The 13,481-nt window shown below is 41.6% G+C and overlaps 1 long non-coding RNA gene across 1 annotated transcript; it reads left to right on the plus strand.

Moving 5' to 3' along the window:
• The first annotated feature begins 7,630 nt into the window (after window positions 1–7,630).
• LOC309699801 lies at window positions 7,631–12,380 on the plus strand. Its single transcript, XR_014274475.1, has 3 exons — window positions 7,631–8,019; window positions 9,513–12,037; window positions 12,104–12,380. It is a non-coding gene; the product is annotated as an uncharacterized lncRNA (long non-coding RNA).
• The last annotated feature ends 1,101 nt before the right edge of the window (window positions 12,381–13,481 follow it).

Here is a 13,481-nt window from a genome sequence, read left to right on the forward strand (position 1 = left end):
TGTATGACTTACCTTTGTTCTCGTCCTGGTTGCAAATAGAGTGCAAGTGTCAACCAAGAAAGGACAGTCCTGTCTCATCCTTTAACCAGCCACGACCTGCCCGTAAGTACACCTCTCCACTCACAACAATATTACATGGGACAAATGCATCCCATCCTGTACAGGCAGCACAACCCATCATAACAGCTAAGGCAGCATGTGCATATTGCTGCTCACCTGAACACCACATTAGCAAGTGCCCTGAGTTTATTAACAAGAGAAAGAATGAGTCAGCTGCTCTATGCTGGACTTTTTCTTTATGGACTTGGAGCCACTGCAGAGTTGATTAAAGTCAACTAGAGAAGACAGGTTCATGTTGATCCTTGACCATTATATGTACTGGTATGTATGTATGGTCATTTTTTATGTGTATATATATGTGTGTGTGTGTGTATATGTATATGTGTATATATATATATATATATATATATATATATATATATATATATATATATATATATACACACACACACATACACACACACACACACACACACACACACACACACACACACACACAGTGGGGCAAAAAAGTATTTAGTCAGCCACCGATTGTGCAAGTTCCCCCACTTAAAATGATGACAGAGATCAGTAATTTGCACCAGAGGTACACTTCAACTGTGAGAGACAGAATGTGGAAAAAAATCCATGAATTCACATGGTAGGATTTGTAAAGAATTTATTCGTAAATCAGGGTGGAAAATAAGTATTTGGTCAATAACAAAAATACAACTCAATACTTTGTAACATAACCTTTGTTGGCAATAACAGAGGTCAAACGTTTACTATAGGTCTTTACCAGGTTTGCACACACAGTAGCTGGTATTTTGGCCCATTCCTCCATGCAGATCTTCTCGAGAGCAGTGATGTTTTGGGGCTGTCACCGAGCAACACGGACTTTCAACTCCCGCCACAGATTTTCTATGGGGTTGAGGTCTGGAGACTGGCTAGGCCACTCCAGGACTTTCAAATGCTTCTTACGGAGCCACTCCTTTGTTGCCCGGGCGGTGTGTTTTGGATCATTGTCATGTTGGAAGACCCAGCCTCGTTTCATCTTCCATCAGTGAACCTCCTTCACTGATGGAAGGAGGTTTTGGCTCAAAATCTCACGATACATGGCCCCATTCATTCTGTCCTTAACACGGATCAGTCGTCCTGTCCCCTTGGCAGAAAAACAGCCCCATAGCATGATGTTTCCACCCCCATGCTTCACAGTAGGTATGGTGTTCTTGGGATGCAACTCAGTATTCTTCTTCCTCCAAACACGACGAGTTGAGTTTATACCAAAAAGTTCTACTTTGGTTTCATCTGACCACATGACATTCTCCCAATCCTCTGCTGTATCATCCATGTGCTCTCTGGCAAACTTCAGACGGGCCTGGACATGCACTGGCTTCAGCAGCGGAACACGTCTGGCACTGCGGGATTTGATTCCCTGCCGTTGTAGTATGTTACTGATGGTGACCTTTGTTACTTTGGTCCCAGCTCTCTGCAGGTCATTCACCAGGTCCCCCCGTGTGGTTCTGGGATCTTTGCTCACCGTTCTCATGATCATTTTGACCCCACGGGATGAGATCTTGCGTGGAGCCCCAGATCGTGGGAGATTATCAGTGGTCTTGTATGTCTTCCATTTTCTGATGATTGCTCCCACAGTTGATTTTTTTCACACCAAGCTGCTTGCCTATTGTAGATTCACTCTTCCCAGTCTGGTGCAGGTCTACAATACTTTTCCTGGTGTCCTTCGAAAGCTCTTTGGTCTTGGCCATGGCGGAGTTTGGAGTCTGACTGTTTGAGGCTGTGGACAGGTGTCTTTTATACAGATGATGAGTTCAAACAGGTGCCATTCATACAGGTAACGAGTGGGGGACAGAAAAGCTTCTTACAGAGGACGTTACAGGTCTGTGAGAGCCAGAGATTTTCCTTGTTTGAGGTGACCAAATACTTATTTTCCACCCTGATTTACGAATAAATTCTTTACAAATCCTACCATGTGAATTCATGGATTTTTTTTTTTCACATTCTGTCTCTCACAGTTGAAGTGTACCTCTGGTGCAAATTACTGACCTCTGTCATCATTTTAAGTGGGGGAACTTGCACAATCGGTGGCTGACTAAATACTTTTTTGCCCCACTGTATGTATCGAACAATACAACATTTGTAATTTATTTTATCAACTTTCCTTCTGACGATGCTGTCTGTGTTGAGCGCTCAGTGAATCTGCGTTCGACTACTCCGCCTAGGCTGCACTGTCGAGCGCAGATCCACTGAGCGCTCAACACAGACAGCATCGTCAGAAGGAAGAGCGCAGGGCAAGCTAGCGAGACAGAAGTTAAGCTCTCCTTGCAACAGGCAAATTGAACCTCATTCAGATCTGGCGTTTGGAATTATTTTGGTTTTCATGTGACGTATGACCCTGAAGGTAAGCGAGTCATGGACTAAAGTAAAACAGTATGTTGGATGTGCCATGCAATGCTCAATTACATGGGTGGGAACTAGTGTGTTAGCGCAGTTAGCTCGTTAACGTGTTGGCCGTCTAGCCCCATGCAGGGGGTGATCGGCGGTAGCTCGTTAACGGAGATTTGCCGTGTTGTGGCGTTAAGGTCATTTCAACGAGATTAACCTGAAAGCACTAGTGGGAACACAACGAATATGACTGCACATTTACGCCGACATCATCCTAGTGCAAAGACAAGTGGAAGCAGAAAAAAAACAAGCAAGCATGCTACTAACTTTAGCCGAGTCATTTAGACAGCTGTTTAATATGCTGCTGAGAATATAGCCCAGAAGAAGCGGATAGTATAGCTTTTATTTTGGAAAGAGACATTTCTCTGTAATAAACTCTCTTTTCCAAAGATGAGTGATTCCTCAATCAGATACAGGGCTCGCAAAATCGCTAGCCCGACGTCCCGGGGCTAGCGATTTTTTTCAGTCGGGCTACCAAAATCTATCTCTGCCCTGCCCGTCGGGCTATTGTAGGAAGGAAAAATATATGTCAATGCTTTTGCATTCTTTCAGAAATGTAGCTGGGTAATTATGTCATTGGCATCGGTGAGCCACTGTCAATATGTGACATATTGAAATCACGTTTGAATTTGTGTTTGTTTTTTTGCTTTCACTTTGCAATCGCGCGAACTGTGTATAGAGAGCGACAGCACTGATCTGTGAGTGATGATAATTTGTGCACCAATTCCTCTGACATCGTCTTATTAATTGTTAGCTTACTATGCAAACATGACAAGTGAAATCTCCCGCAGCTTAAACATGTGAGAGGTTGATCGCGCAGAGAATCGCTGAGCTTATGTGAGTGCGTGTGTAAAAGCAGCAGGATATATATTTGCCTACGATGACCTGGATGACTGAGAACCTTCACAGACAGATATATATTCAGTGTTAGGGAGTAACGGAATACATGTACCGCCGTTACGTATTTAAAATACAAAATATGAGTAACTGTATTCCGTTACAGTTACCGTTTAAAAAGGTGGTATTCAGAATACAGTTACTTTGTTGAAATAAATGGATTACACTGCGGTACTTTCCTGTTTCATATTGTCGCGGGTCAGGACTGTTTGGGTTTGTTTGACAGCTACGTTCTTTTGTTCCAGGTGGCAGCGTTACGGTTTCCATGGTTACAGGGCGACGCGCTCTCTCTGCGACTGTGTGTTTCCTGGGTGAGAGAGCGCCTTTTCGTTATTGTTGTTGTTGTGCTAAGCTAACAGGCAGAATGCTACAAGCATAGCTCTAAAGAATGTAGCATCATGTTCAGTGTAGTCCGTGCTGCTGGGAGAATGGACTGCCATACACGTTATGTGTCTGTGAGCGCTAGGAGGGAGAAAAAGGGGAGTGGAAAGGTACGAGCAGTCGTCGAGGAAAAACGGGAGCTGGAAGCATGTAAATATAATAATAACCACTGCAGCCAAGAAGAGTGCCTGACGAGCCCAGTTGTAAGTAAGGTATTAAGACTCGACTGTACACTGTGTTCGTGTTTTCCTCCGAAAACAACAAGTTCCGTTGGAGCAGCCTTTCAACGCCTCTCTTTGTCTGTCGCAAGAAAAGTTGACCCACACAACAAAGTAGAGCTATTTTTCGGCTACCAGCCGACAGGGACCCCGCCGTATTATGCTGGGCTTACACTGTGCGATTTTTTTCAGTCGCGCGATTCAGCTCCTGCTCAAACTGTACGATTGACTCGCAGGGGTTAGAAGTTCATAGGTCACGATGCAGGGTCTCACACTATACGGCCCGATGCTCTGATGCGACCTGAGTGCTCACACTGTGCGTCCATAAAAATGAAGGTTATAACAGAAAATCTGTCGCTCTCCCTCTCCGTCTTTCACTCACACAGACACACCACCACCATCAACTTTGCTAAATTGCTAATGAAAAACATTGGTCAGGCAGCTGTGATTGAGCAGCAGTGTCGATCCAACTATTTTCACGTTTGTTGTGGTCGTGATAATTTTGTGAGGCCACATCGAAAGGGCTCGGATGGTTCTACAGGTTGTGCCTCCATCGCTTGTGTCCAGATCACACGCTGCACTGCCGTGCTACGCCGTCTTTTTCGCTGACATTTGTGTTTGCGCGTGCGCAGTGTGGCAAACTGCGGTGACACCCTCACGACCAAGCGATTGATGATCGGGAGCTGGTCGTGAGGTGTCAATCGCTTCTCGTTACCCCACGTATACTACACGATGCACGACGCACGATGAAGGCCAAAATCGGGCCGATCGCCAAAACGATCGCACGACTCAAAAATCGGCTCAAAATGGGCCAAAAATCGCACAGTGTGAGCCCAGCATTAGTCAGAGGTCCCTTTACTACAGTTCGGAGTCGCGGACCTTCAGTAATAGTAATAAATCACACAGCAATAGTACATTCACGTTGTTGTAAAAAGCATGATAATATTGTAGCGGGTCAGGGCTGTTCGGGGTTCTGCTTGTACAGTTATGTTTTGTGTATGTTGCCATGGTGACGGGTGACGCCCTCTCGCTGCGACGGTGTGTCCTTCCGGGGTCAGAGGGCGCCCTATGTGTGTTGTGGTTGCCGCGCTGAGCAGTTAGCTAGTGGCAGTGTGTTCTTCTGCAAATGTAATAAACGGCTGTGCTCCCTGGCTAGCTCACGGGAAGCAAGACCAAACGATACCTCCGTCTCCTCCTTGTCTGAACTCGCCACAATATATTAAGTAATCCAAAGTATTCAGAATACGTTACTGTCATTGAGTAACGTAACGGAATAGGTTACAGAATACATTTTGGGGCATGTATTCTGTATTCTGTAATGGAATACATTTTAAAAGTAACCTTCCCAACACTGTATATATTTTAGTTCTGCTGAGCCAAATAAGACAGGTCAGGGTGAAGAAGTGACAGCCAAAGAAAAGCTTACCACAAAACGGAGAAGTTATGACAAATCAGACTATAAGGCAAAAAGAAAGTGCAGCTTTATGGTTTCATGGACAAAAGAATTTCTGTGGCTGCAATATGACGAGCTAAATAACCAGGGCTGCACATAAGTGGTCCGCAGGTGCGCATTCGCTGTCAAAATAAAAAACACGCACAAGGGTTAGGGTTAAATTTAAAAACTGTACTTTTGAGTTAAAATATATATTTATAATTTTAATAAATGACAAATTAAAAAGGCATGAACATTTTTTTGTATCGAAAAAATATCGAACCGTGACACCAAAGTATCGAACCGAACCGTGAATTTTGTGTATCGTTGCACCCCTAATATATATATATATATATATATATATATATATATCTGACAATACTATAATATTGGCCATATTATATTTACATTACCACAGTGAGATGACTTTAGTCTCATGAACAACATAACAACATTAACTAGTTGTTATTTGCTAACTAATCTTAAATGACTGTTCAGCACAGAAATGAAGCCCAACAATCATGTTCTACAGTCCCGTGGTCTCAGCCTCAGATACTCAACTAATCAAGGTGATGTCATGACAAAATGAATGACCAACAAAACATTTTTCTCCTTCATTTCTGTCAAACAAAGCTGTATGTAACGTGTCTCGTGGTTAGTATCATGGTTGCTAGGCAACGGAGGCTAGACCATCCCATTTCACAAGCCTCGCACTTCCGGCCTTAGCGGACTTTAAGTACGCGGCCCGTGAGGACTGGCTCACGGGCTGCAGACCCTGAATTGGGATACAGACTAGAAGCTATTGATGCGCTTTTTGATGACGTCTTTTCTGACGTCGACGTCTCGAGATCTGGCCATACCACGAAAAAACACTAAGGCTCTCAAGACTGCTAACATCTACAACCGATTGAAACTGCTAACTTGATTTTGGCTCTTGCAAACTTTTGTTTATTTATGTTCCCCTTAATTTATTTTATTTTTTGTACTCACTTTTGTCTCACTGTCCTTGTCACTCTCTCTGTTCCTCATTGTACTACCACAATGTTATATTTTATGTGATTCCTGTTTTACTTGACTGTATGTCTAAAATGTGATAAATAAAGTTAAAAAAAAAAATCTGGCCATACCACGTGACAAATTTATGAACGGGTTAGCGCGTTTGGCGTGACATTAAAATAGGGGGCAGTTACAACTTACAAGTCACACTTTGTGGACTTTTGACTTTATTGTTTGTTTGTTTTTTAAACTTCTTTTTATCTAATGGAAATTGCAAGAAAGGTGTATTTTTCACCTGTCTGAGCATACTTATTAGGAGCTGATGTATCCTAATAAGTTCTGCACATACTAATAAATACTTGTAAATACTTAGCTGTGTTGAACAATAAAATCTCAGCTCTGTTGCAGTATTAGAGAGACTTGCAGGAAAACAAGGAGACCAACCTGGCTAAAACCTTTAAAAATCACATGGTATGCTTGTATTATACAACTTTAATTTATATTTTAAATATGAGTAATTACAGACATCTCCAAATGAATATTGTATTTTTGTTTTATCATCAGCAGAGATGAATGATGTGGATGAGGTCTTGGTCAATATAATGATGGAGGATTCCCAGCCCTTTACTATTGAGGAGGACAAACAGTTCAGAAAGCTCAGAAAACTTTGAAACAAACACATCCTCCAACAACGCACACCCATATTTTGTTTTCAAATTCCATTGCAGTCATTTCACACCTTAAACCTTTGGTAAACAATTGAACAAATAAAAGTAAACTGCAATAAATAACGAGGAATACAGAGTTCATCACACAACATAATAATAATTCTGTCGAGAGACCTACCTCGGCACTTGTGCTGGTGAAGCCAAAGGCAAGATATGCTTCATCATATTTTCTAGTCTTTGGCTTGGAAAGAAGTTGGTTTGGAAACATATTTGGTGATGCTTCAGCCTCTGCCTTGCATTTGTGTGGGAGCCCTGTCAGAAAACCTGTCCATTATGCTAGCAGTGTCCAAGCATTCTTTTTTTTTTTTCTTTTTTTAATTCATGCCGCAGTCCCCCTGCAATGGCTCTGCGCCCCCAGGGGACACGCCCCCCACTTTGGAACCTCTGCCTTGTATGTAAAAATATCACATTTGTTGTATTTTTGTGCGCCTGACCAATCGCAACAGTTGGAGCAACGATGAAGAAACTTTCCTCAACTGTATTTGCGATGTATAGCTGCTGCTTTGGATGCTGTGTATCACTGGAATGATGTTTTACTCAGCCTGAGTCTTGAGTTTCGGTTATAATAAACGTCTGGCTTCCTGTTGTTATGAGGTACTCTAGGGCTGTCGAACTCCAGGCCTCAAGGGACAGTGTCCTGCAGGTTTTAGATCTCACCCTGGGTCAACACACCTGAATCAAATGATTAGTTCATTACCAGGCCTCTGGAGAACTTCAAGACATGTTGAGGAGGTAATTTAGCCATTTAAATCAGCTGTGTTGGATCAAGGACACATCTAAAACCTGCAGGGACACCGACCCTCGAGGCCTGGAGTTCAACACCTGCGTGATAGTCGCACCAGAAGTGTCTGTGAGAATAACCAAGGTAAAAGGAAAAAAAATTTGTCATGAAAATTGCTAAGAAGTAGATCACCTGTAATTAATTAATGTGTTTTTCTAGCTCTTCTTTTCTTGTGGTGACACAGTATGTGAGTAATGGGTTATAGTGAGGATGATGTCACTTGAGCAAATAACATTTTCTCTTGAAAGTAGGAAAAAAAAAAAAAAAAGAAAAGGACAGACAGAGCTGAAAACTCTTCCTGATTTATTTTCTCCTTGAAAGCAGAGACTTTTTGTTGAGATGTTTTGGACTCAAACTTAGTAGACAATTTTTAGGCATGGTTTCTTCCTGTCACAACATTACTGCGCACCAGTGCACAAAACAAGGTCGATAAAGACAATGATGAGCAATTTTGGTGTGGAAGAACTTGACTGGCATGTGCAGAGCCAGGACCACAACTAATAGAACACCTTTGGGATGATTAAGTTTGTGGAAAGCCATGCAGAAACATCACATCGCAGAACGGCTCACTGCAGTTGTGGGGTCTCAGAACCAAAAGAATGACAACACCACGGAACAGAAGTTTGATACCATCATGGGGAGGCTCGCGGCTCTCCAACGGGAGATTGAGAGACCAGTGTCAGAGTGCTAAATTCGGAGCTGCTCGCATAAAGGAGAAATCAACAATTCATTCATTTCATTCATTTATTTGTTCATTTTCAGGCACAACAAATACCTATAGTGAACATAAAATGCACAAAACAAAAAACAAAAATTGCCTGAAAAAGGAGTGTGACGAAGAAAACTTATTAAATCCCACCCCTATACTCACTCATCAACGAAAAAAAACAATAAACTTCCCGCAGCTACGCTGTCAATGGAAAATTGTATTTAGTAGTCAGTATAATCTTTTAGTGATATAAGTTTGCATATGGTAGAATACTGCATGTAGTTATTTGTATTAGGAAATATTTAACCATGTGTGCTTAGAGGCATATAATCAATTGTGTAGTGACAGGATGTGTGATCTCTAGCAGGCTGCAGGCTTGGTGTGCACCCCAGGAATGCACCCCCACGTCCTGGGATCATGAGAGCTCGTACCTTGTTTTATTGTTTTATGGTAGGATTAACGTAGCTACGTCTGTTCTAGTCGAAGTGTTTTAACTGCTGGACTTCCTCACCGTGTTATCTAGGGTGAACCATCTAGGGTGGGGGAGACTACCCTCTTTGTGACCAAGGATGTACCTTTTGTGCTTTCATGTTATATGACCCTTTGATCAGCAGGACACACACACACACACACACACACACACACACACACATATACACACACACTGAAGTATAAAATAAAGACAGGGGCAGTTTCTTAGCGCGAGTCTCTCTGTCTGGAGGCTGCCCTTGCTAGCAAGACGTTCTGTGTGTTTCTCTTCTCTGAGTCTTTACTGAAGAAGTGTTTTAGAACATTTTCCCTAACATTATTTGGTCCTTCGAGCCGGATGCAGAAAATATCAGAACTGTTATCTGTGACTCTGTTCCAGGATCCAGCACTGATTCCTGACGCCGTGGGGAGCCAGCACCGAAGCCTGTGCACAGCCCTCATGGACGAGGAGAGAGCCCCAGGACGTTAAAATGCGGGTCTGGGCCGGTGTTATAATCTGGTCCACGGCGGTGGGATTCAGTCCGATGATCTGAATCACCAGTGAGACGTCGGAGAGTGAGAAACACTATTTTGGTATATAAGACGGCCGCAAAGGTTTAAAGTAACGTGATAAATTAGGTTGGGTTCGCCGAAAGGAGCTGAATTAGACTTAGGTTTTAGAGGTAGCCGAAATTACTTCGTGACAAATTCAAATGAAAACACATTGAGACAAAGAAATTAAAATAGGTTGGGTTCGCCGGAAAGAGCTGAATTAGACTTGAGTTTTAGAGGTAGCTGAAATTATCTCGTGACAAATTAGCGCGCAAATGTCTATGTGTGTGTATGTGTCTGGAAGTAAGTTGATTTTACAGCACAATACGCTGCTGAACTACTTCCATTTTTGTTTTCTTTGCTGAGGCTCACGTACTGGTGACAAAGGAGAACGGTTGAGTTTCATCTCATAAAACTGATACCGCTTCACCGTTAGGGTGAAGTCGAAGGCCGTATCAGTAAACCACTCTGAAGTCAAGCGTGCCAGCAACGGCCCAGCAAAATCTTTGAAAATGGGGGATAAACAAAAAAAAATTAACAGCTGATGAGGAATGGTTAGAAAAACAACAAACCGGAGCAGGTAAAATAAGTGCAAATAGGTGGAGAAATCCACAAAAAGCAAAAAAAACCAAAAACAAAAAACGCAGATTCTTTAGATTGCCCTGATCAACAACAGCCAGTGCTCCAGACCATTAATTTAACCAGTTGTTAATAGAAATCTGCATTAAGCTTAGGGTTGCTCAAATTCAGTATAATGACATATGAGATGAAGTAAAATAGGCAAATATTTAAACTAATGATGTGCATAGAGGCATTTGACCTGTTTGAAAGACTGTCGTCTTATTATGAGCCATGGTCGAGATATAGAGCACACCTGTGAAAACAACTAATATGTTGAACCCTGTATGAAACATCTAAAGGTACATGATGGAGAAGCTGAATTGAATATGAAAGTGCAAGACTGTGTGGCAAAGCACGCGACCACTGTGAAGTTGCGTTGCGGTCTCTTCTGAGCTGATGAGCAAGCTACACATCATCAGATCGAGAGCTGTCTGAGAACTCCTCAAAGAGAGGGAAACAGAACTGTGATATCTAGAGTGTGCAGCGTTTCCGTGAGCAGTTTTTCTGCATCTTGACTCATGTGTAGAGTGTTCATAGCATCAGCATTATGTTTTTGTTTATTTGTTTTGTTGGGTGGAAAAATTGTTAAATAAACTGGTGATCATATTTATGGATCACCATGGCACATATCATCAGCCATGTGATTTATTTATGCAGATGAAAAAGTGAGTGTGAATGTGTCTGACGTCACAGTGTTTTTGTGCGCTGTGTAAAAGTAATTGCCTCTGATTGTGAGAGCGGTGATTCTGCAGGTCACCAGCTATTTAAACAAAAAAACAAAAAGAGTGAAGAAGAGACAAAATTTACATTGTAGATGAAAAATAATCATAGGAAAAAGGTTTTGTGTTGATCAGCCAAGAACTACAATCTCATTTTCTGCTTTTAAGAAAGGACTGTTCACAAAAACAGAGAGAGAGAGAGATATGAAGCAGTGATAATAATAATGAAAATGTCTTAGTTTGTCACTTTCAGGTGCAAAGCAGACCTGAATCAATTTTCCACATGCAGCGGTCGGAAGAAAGTCATAGTTTAACATCATTGGAAACATTCAGGCCAAGTTTCTGGCTGACTTATTTACAGCACCATGTGTCTCTCAAACTCACAAGCAAGCGCTCACTCCTCCCTGAAGACAAGGAATGCAGCTCCAAAGAGCAATAACATGGCAGATAAAGAGACAGCAGCAAAGTCCTGAGCAAAGAGTCCCAACAAGCAGCAGCAGTGTGGACAAACAGCATCAGAGAAGAAGAGCAAACCCATCATCCTGCCTGATTGGATGAATGGCACTGTGTTTACAACAAGCTACAAATTCACTATCCATGTGAAGAAAACTTTTGAGGACAACTGAGGAGACTGTTGGAGTTTGACATTTGCCACCTTTGGAGTAAAATGGCAAGAAGAGACAGTGGAACACAGGACAAAGCTGAAGGAGAACTGCCGGCTATTGGACTGTTGTAGTGGGAGAGGACAACAGAGTGAGTAAGTAGAACACAGAGGAGTGCTGGTGTTAAATGTGGGGAAATCAAAATTTGGGTTAGCAAACCTGGGGAAAACAAAACTGACTGCTTAAGTTGGAAAATTGAGAAGGAGTCTGAAACACTGCAAAAAGAAACATACAAAATCACACACACAAGCAGAACATGCATTAACCCTACTAATACAAACACAAAATAGCTCATGAAGATTAGACAACATCTTCAGCATGTGAGTCTGTTTATCATCTTGTCCAAGTCACTTAGTGTGATGCAAAGACCAGTGGACTCATAGTACATCAGTTACAAAATGATCAAATAATAGCAGAGAAATGTGTAGGAAAGGCAGCTTTAAGAACATGCTCTGCTGGATATGCAGCTCCACAGACATGCATTAAACCTGCCTAATAACACAAACACACATGCAATGAAGATCAGCTTGTTATCTCTCATCAGTGTTAAAATAGTGTCAATTTAGCAGACACTTGTTATCAAATACTGAATTTATCCAATGCAACAAATTGACTCTCTAGGTTGCAGGACAACAGTTTAACTTTTGTGGGAAAAAAGATTCTGGTTTGACCAACCAGTGATCAGACAATAAATTTAGTTGTTAATATAGTAAATTGGGAGATGCTTTCTGCTTGATTGATGCAGCACAAAGTAATTTACTGTATGAGGGAAATTCTATTTTTGTGATAACATTTTGAACATGCATTTCTGTTGTCCTGTCATCTTAGTGGGTTAATAGCTGATTCAAATTAGTTGATCGTTCCTAGATTAATGAAAGGTGACTGAATTCTAGCACGAGTGAATGGGATGTTTGGAGTTTGTTGAGTGGAGACTGTAAAACACTGAGTTTCCTGTTTTGATGTGCGAGTGAATCCTGTACCTAGATACACAACTCTGAATACATAAGAACAAACTTCTTTTGTGAAGTGCATGACAACATGTCACATGTTTTATGATGAAGGGAAAAAGGAAAATTGAATAAAATAGATCTGTGGCCTAAATGAGTGAAGAGCACAGACCTGGGGATTAAACTCATAGCTAATATGACATTAGGGTTATATTGTGTGTTGTGCAGCTGATGGTTGGTTTGGAGTTAATCTAGCTGATGATTTTTCTTTTGTTGTGAAGTTGAGCCTGCCAATTAGTATGATGGTATGATAAACCATGCTAATGGTATGATTTACCCTCCTGAGATGAGGAGCTTGTGTCATGACTTAACAAGGCCTTTTTATTTTGATACTTTCACAGTGCACTGAAAGTTTTGTTTGATAATCTCTGTTATTTTTCATTTTTTGAACAGGCACTGATTTTGTTTGTCAATTTCTTTTCTTTAAGCAGATCTGTACGTCGGGAATTAAAAGCGCTATGCCGACATGTTGAGAAAACCGTTACAAGTGAGTTTCTCCACATTAAAATGGGCTCTGGAGACCGCCACTTATTTGGGACAATTAGAAAATGAGAGTGCCTTCCTAAAAAGGATTCGGCAAGGAAATCCGATCTAAAAGTTCTTCTTTTTCTTTTGAAATGACGTCATTTTGCTGAAAGTGGAAACTAAATGCGACGACAGGTTCCACTATCAGCAAAGAAAGAATGAATGAATGAATGAATGAATGGAAATAAAAAACAAACTGACTGACTGGTAAAAGCTGACAAGACTTGACCACGACTCAAGGTTAACCTCCACCTAGACAGGACAAAGGGTGGAGGAATTTATG

Source organism: Aulonocara stuartgranti (genome assembly GCF_965226115.1).
Source record: "Aulonocara stuartgranti genome assembly, chromosome: 3".
Classification (NCBI taxonomy): Eukaryota; Metazoa; Chordata; class Actinopteri; order Cichliformes; family Cichlidae; genus Aulonocara; species Aulonocara stuartgranti.